Below are 6000 nucleotides of genomic sequence, written 5' to 3' on the forward strand. Positions count from 1 at the left end.
GGGAATCCAAGATGGAGGACCCATGCAGGCAGTGACTTCTACTCAAGCCCCCAGGTGCATTCCAAGCAACACTGTATTTACATAAAAACACAATCTTAAAATGTAGATGGAGCCCTCCTTTTAAAACTGTCTTTAACTTTTTTTTATTGAGGCAAATTATCCAGAAGATTAAATCTGATTTGCATAATATTTTGCATTCCCATTCATCTGAGGGTAGAAACCCTTCAGAAGGCTTCTAAAATTTGTGTATGTCTGAACCATGTTGCCTGTGAATCTGATATCTCGACCATTCTTTTCTTAAAACTCCTGTAGTTTTCTGAGAGAAAGGATTCCTAGATTCATAAACAGAAGTCCATACTATGATTGTTGCTAAGTCTGAGCAACTTCCGTTGAGGACTCACAGCTTCGTGTTATCTATTTTTATGCCTGTAAGTGAATCCAATCATTTTCATCACCCATATTTTTATCATCTAAAAAAACCTAAACGCTTCAAACAACTCTTTGTTCAACAAGCAAGCCCAATATCCAGCCCAGCGTGTTTACCTAAAAAGTCGAAGGAGCTGCCTGGAGACCCTGAGGCAGAGGTGTGGGAGTTGGGCGGGGGTGGGCAGGGGGAGCACACACTTCTTGGCCTGGGTCCAGCAAAGGCAGGTCTGCTTATGGTCATAACACTGTGCACTCGGATTTCTATGGGACTGCTGTTCAAAATGCTGCTGAACACCTTTAACTTTTACTCTTGATATGCTTTCAACTTTTGATCTTCTCATTCTCCTTAGGATTAGTGTAAGTCCTAAGTGTAAACAAGAGTCTGGGCAGCTTCTTGAGAATGTGGGCCATTGTGGGTAACCTCACTATGACACTCTGTCTGCACAGCCAGGGAAATAGGATTTTGACATCTGTCCTATTAAGTAAGTTACTCTTCAGCACTACTGGATTATTCCACTCAAAAATTTATGGAACCATTTTAGTAGGCTTCATCCACCGAATTCACAAAATGATTGTCATTATTCCCATTCACTTTGTCCTATGCATAATTCAGCAGAAAAAGGAAAAGTATTTATTATTATAATTATTTGTAATTATAGACTAATTTTAATAATAGTTACCATTCACTGAGCACAGGCCAGGTATGAGGCTCCTGGTATGCATTATCTCATTTAATTTTCGGACAGTCTGGGTGGCTCTTTCAGTTGGGCGTCTGCCTTCGGCTCAGGTCATAATCCAGGGTACTGGGATTGAGTCTAGAATTGGGCTCCCTGCTCAGCAGGGAGTCTGTTTCTCCCTCTGCCTCTGCCTGCCACTACCCCTGCTTACGCACACTCTTTCTTTCTCTCTCTCTAACAAATAAATAAAATCTTCATAATTCTACAAAATAAACTTAAAAGGTAGATATTATTACTACTCCCTTTTAAAACAAAAACTGAATCTCAGAAAGGTAATGCTCTGTATCTCCAATCACATAGCTTATAAACTAGGGTATCAGGATAATTAGATAAGAAAGTTAAACAGTTAATATTTTCCAAATGTCTAATACCTCTTGCAGAACAATCTTCAATACAATAGGTTGATCAAAAAGGAATTTCGATGTTGCATATTGCCCAGGAAATATTCACATCAAACTTCAGCATTTAAGTAAAATGTATTTTCAGAGACATTACCCTCGTCCAAAAGGAATGACTAATAAAAGACCACCACCAATACATTTCACCCTCTTGTGGGAATTGTGTCTGCTGGGGTTGCTTTGGGGGTGAAAGAAGACATTTGTGTATGACACTTCTTAGGGCATCCCCTTTACAGTGTCCCTTCACTACCCAAGGGAGACCAGGCAGGCCCATTCCGTTCTCACAGCCCATGGGACATCTCTGTCATGTCGCTGTCTCACTGTGAGTGTGACTTTGCTGCCTGAGTGTAGCATGAACTATCTTTTCACCATCATTGATTCTGAGGGTCTACCTCGGTGCCTGGCACATAGTAGGCACATTCAGTACTGAGCAAGGCAGATCACAGGTCCAAAAGCTTATTTTCTGTACATCGATAATTTGAGGAGGAATTGTACATAGGGATATTACCATATCATGGAAAATATCATGGAAAATCTTTCCAGAAAAGAAAAGAAAAGCAAGAAGGAAGTCCGTTTCCTTATGGCACAACTTAATAAGAGACCCAGGATAGAAACTCAGAATCTTTATTCCCAGGACAATTGGGGATGGTGGGGGAGGGGGGCTTTACAATTCCTATGTATTTTCTATTTCCTCTGGTAAATTTATTTCTTATTCCCTTTCTTCCCCACCCCCCACCCCCCACCCCTTTCCAGGACTCCGCTCTTAGCATTGGCTTTTAAACTCTTATATTCTCTTTATTTACAGTCAAAATTATTTGCAATACTCCACACCTTCTGGCTTCCAGCTGGTACTTGTATTCAGGGGCAAACAAAAGCAAGACAAACACATATTGCATCTGTACCTTGAAACAGCCTCAACTCCAGGTGGTTGAAAGGACTCCCTGGGGCACCTGAAATTCAGGTGGGGCCTTAGCAGTGTTTCAAGTCCAGCCCGCCCGTAATTCCCCTTTCCTCCCTGCCACAGGGCAGCAAAGAGCAGGGGTGCAGAGCTGATCGCTCAAGTCCTATCTGGTGGGCAGCCATGAGGGGCAGGCTGGTTTTCCCAAGTATATTCAGACTTGGCTTCACGGAGACCACAGTCAAAGGACGTCATGGGTCTACCACTGTTTCCCAAAGAGCATTTTCCTCCTGGGCTGACGAGGAAAATCCTACTTCCTACAGTTTTTCTCCAGAACTACTGCACTGCGGACAATCGATGGGGCCAGCCCTGGGCGAACCAATGCACTCAGCCCCTCCAGGCCAGGTTGGGGTGCTTGCTCTGGTGGGCGGGGGGGGCTCCGACTCTCCCTGTCACTGCTCAGGGTTATCTTGTAGCGCCCATGTATCTCAAGGCATGTCAACACTTCCATTACAAGCTCCCTTGTCACTGATTCCTAACATCAGCACAAATAATCACCTGGCCTTCATCCTGGCAGGAAGGAAGAGATGCAGATAGCATAGTTAACAAGAAGGTAATGCGTGAGTCGTTCGGTATTAGCTAATTATTTTCTGACTGGGAGAACCAGATACACGGTGGCAACGCTTTTTCTGGCCCCACAGCTTTAAAACATCCCTAACCGGAAAATGGATGTGAATCCCGAGAGGAGAGCGGGCAGGTGAAACGGGCTTAAAAAAAGAAAGATGTCTTCTTTCAGTGTTTGGCTTGAGTTCCTTTCTGCCAAGAAATGAAGAAAGCTTTGTAACACCTTACACAACACTTCCCGTTTTCTTAATTCTTCTAAAATTCTTTTATTTAAAGTTCAGTTTTAAAAATTGGCAAATCAAGCAAGAAGGAAGTCCGTTTCCTTATGGCACAGCTTAATAAGAGACCCAGGATAGAAACTCAGAATCTTTATTCCCAGGATGATCGGGGATGAGGGGGAGGGGGGCTTTACAAGATTTATGCAAAACTTCAAAGAAAGCCCCTCCCTGTCCACCCCTCCCCGCTTGCGTGGGTGTTTCCTTCATCCCACTACCACCAGTGTTGGTTTTTATGTGAGCATAATTGTGCTTTTGTCTTGGAGTTGGCTCACCTCACTACGCTCCAGCCTGAGATCCCCTGGCCCAGAGCCCAGGGTGGGGCTTTGCCCTCAGAACTGTAAATAATGGTAATTACCTTTACAAACTTAAAAAAAAAAAAATTACTTTCCCAAGGCCAAGAATATCCAAAGTCTAGAGCATTCTATATAACCCCTTGTGCAAAAATCTGTTAGAATGAATGTGGTGATGAAAAAGTATCTCCCTCGTGGCGTGACCAAAAGGAAAAGAAAGTCGCCAGCACTCCGTGGCCTCATGGGTCCCTCTGGGTCTGTCAGTTCTTTGCTTCCACAGTCCTGGCAACGGAAGTCCACATAAAAGGAGTAAATATGGAAGTAGAATTTAGGAGTAGTTCTCTCCACTCCCATGGAAGATTTCATGAACTGGAATGAAGCAAAAGCATATTCCTTGTGCTGACTAGAAACTCCCAGGGAGAAGGGTTCTGCCGCAGGACTTCCAGACTGTGTGCTTTCTGTGGCACTACTTCCTACAGTATCACCGTCTGCTTGACGGCACCTATTGTTCTCATTAAGTTGACGCACATCCAAGCTTTTGCCTCATTAGATTATCACCATGGTGCCGAGGCTTTCATTTCTGCATAATCTTGGTATTTTATTTCATACGCCATAGCGAGCAGCTGCTATCTATCTTTAAGATCAAAGCAATTATTAAAAATGCAAAATTTTAAAATGCAATAGCTTTTGGCCACATGGCTATACCAAGAGTCCTACAGAAGTTCTGATACATGAATAAGAGGGATTTGTCTTCCAGGCCACAGAGTTCCTTTGATTATTTTACTTCCAGATTAACTGGTTTGAGGGTGGAGACCAGAACATCTGGACAGATGCCCTTAGCCTAACATGGACTCGTTTCAAAGCCCATGTCAAGGCCAAAGACCCAGAGTAGTGAGCTTCTGGGACATGTATGGTAACTGGAAATTTACTAAGACTCCCAAAGTGTCAGAGTGGTCTGTGTGTCACTTTTTCCATTCAGAAGTCAAACCATGAGGGTTAAGGAGGTCATGCTCTATGCTCCTATCACAGTGTTCTAGGCATTCAAATTCTTAAAAATATTCATCGGTAAGGTTTCTGGTGCTGAGACAAGGTGGTTTATAATACACCTACCAGAACAGAAAGCCATCTGACCCACAAAACTATCACATCATTGACATTCTCTTTTGCCCTGGCTCGGGGCTCTGCAGAGGGGTCCACCCCTGGGCTCAGGAGAACAGTAACAAACCTCCCTTCTCACTAGGAGGGCTCCCAGATGAGGAGGTAATTCCTCCTTTGCACTTGGCCTTGTTCCAAATGTTCCAATCTTGTGGAGGTTCTGAGAGCTATTCATGCCACCCTCGCAATGTTTGCTCTTTTCATTTGTTAAACATTGGCCTTTCCCTGTGTGATCCCTCAATTCATCCTCCCACCTCCTCGTGAAAACTCCGAAGACAGCCCCTATGCAGATGACCTGCTCTTCTGGGCTCTACACAAATTCAGCTCCTCCAAGGGGACGCCCCACGTGGCTCACATCCTCGTGCACAACCATGCAGAGTCACCCCAGGAGATGTCATGGGAGCTGTCGTGGGGGTTGTTTGCTCCCCCGAAACAGTGAGCCAAGGCTGCCCATTCTGCCATCTTGGAAAGTTTTAAAATTAGGCTGCATGGCAGTGTCTCCTCTCTGCCGCTTACCCTGTATAACTTCTTGTTTGATGGTGAAGAGGAAAAGCTGAGGGCAAACGGGAGTTGGTTTTCTAGGTCAGGGACAAGATGCACTGCACACCTCGAGAATCCAACTCGCGATGTCAGTCCCATTCTGGAAGAGCGTCCATCACACAGTCTCTGACTGGCTGTCTCTCCGTCCAAGAGGAGTATCTCCTCAGCCCTGCAACAAAACTGGAGAGACCCAGCCATAGCTCTCCAAAACCTTTGTCTAAAACGGTCGCGCTCCTTCTTTCACTGAAGGTAACACTGGCCTGAAGCTCTGTTGCCATCCCTTTCGGTTGTATATCTTTAGCACAGACAGAGGGGCGGGAATTAATTTGCTAAGCCACTGTACTTGACTCTGGCTCATGCAGGGGAAGAAAGGGTTAAGTCCTCTGGGTAAAACATTGTCAATCACTGGTGACTGCCACCAAGATGAAAAACAAGCTGCACCTGTACATGGGCAATTCAGGAGATTCTGGTCAGCTATTTTTCTCTGGTGCTTTGTTCTGCCAGCTGCCTCTGTGCTTTGGATGCAGGTGGAAACATGGACTTTGCTATCTATAAAAAATTTAATGGTGAAGATCAACTTCCGCTTCACCTCCCCAGGGATCAAAGTTTTGGGGCTTTTTTTTTTTTTCTCCTTGCTCTGAAAGACTAGCAGAG

The sequence above is a fragment of the Mustela nivalis genome (assembly GCF_964662115.1).
Source record: "Mustela nivalis genome assembly, chromosome: 5".
Classification (NCBI taxonomy): Eukaryota; Metazoa; Chordata; class Mammalia; order Carnivora; family Mustelidae; genus Mustela; species Mustela nivalis.